This window comes from Pundamilia nyererei, unplaced genomic scaffold, assembly GCF_000239375.1.
Source record: "Pundamilia nyererei isolate P.nyererei 1_Seehausen unplaced genomic scaffold, PunNye1.0 scaffold00304, whole genome shotgun sequence".
NCBI classification, from domain to species: Eukaryota; Metazoa; Chordata; class Actinopteri; order Cichliformes; family Cichlidae; genus Pundamilia; species Pundamilia nyererei.
Window position 1 is genome coordinate 244,322 of NW_005187705.1, and position 908 is coordinate 245,229.

General features: G+C 51.0%; 1 pseudogene; it reads left to right on the forward strand.

Annotated features, from left to right (window-relative positions):
- Positions 1 to 227: 227 nt before the first annotated feature.
- Positions 228 to 908, forward strand: part of LOC102192093 (olfactory receptor 5AC2-like) — a 3,512-nt pseudogene continuing 2,831 nt past the window's right edge.

Below are 908 nucleotides of genomic sequence, written 5' to 3' on the forward strand. Positions count from 1 at the left end.
TAGCACTCCGCGATGTTGTTACTGTGCAGGGCCAGTTTTTTGCCTGCAAGAAACTCCACAACTTGATGCTCTCAAGGGTCTTCATCAGATGTGATCTCAGGGCTACCGGCTTGTAACTGCTGAGGTTTTTGGGATGGGAGGCCTTTGGTACCGGTACCACGCAGGAGGTCTTCCACAGCTGTAGTACTTTCCCCAGTGACAGGCTCAGGTTGAACAGACATCCTAGGATGCAAAAAGGTGTGACAAAGAAGGGAGCTAAGAAGTACAGCAAGCTGTCCATATGTGAGGCCTTGGAAACTGCAGAGCAAAGAATCACAGGCTTGGTCAGCCGCTTGAGGAGGTACACCAGAGAGATCAAAGACAGGAGAATAAACCAGCTGTTCTCCATGGAACCAACCAAGGCGTACTCTCAGTGGAACAATATGAGAACAGCGCCACCAAGGCTAGAGACGGAACAATACTGGAAGAGCATATGGGAGAAGGACACAACCCATAACGGCAATGCTCAGTGGCTAGTGGATCTGAGGGCAGACCACAGCAACCCCCTCGAACAGGGACCAGTGACCATCACAGTGGCAGATATCCAAGAAAGGGTCTCCAGTATGAAGAGTTGGACAGCACCAGGCCCTGACATGGTTTACGCCTACAGACTGAAGAAGTGGTTCTACATGAGGAAGAAGGAACATGAGAAGCTCGGGAAATACCAAGGGCGCAAAGAAGAGCTCGAGAAGATGTGGAGGTTGAAGGTAACAGTGGTAATCAGAGCACAATGTGCGGTGACTCAAACCCTTTGAGGTCGTAGGAACGGCTGAGATACTGCACAGGACCCTCAAGCTCCCAGGCTTCTTGCACCTGAGCTTGAAAGATAGACCGCCCGCAAGGGTGGGAGGGGAATTTTTACACACACA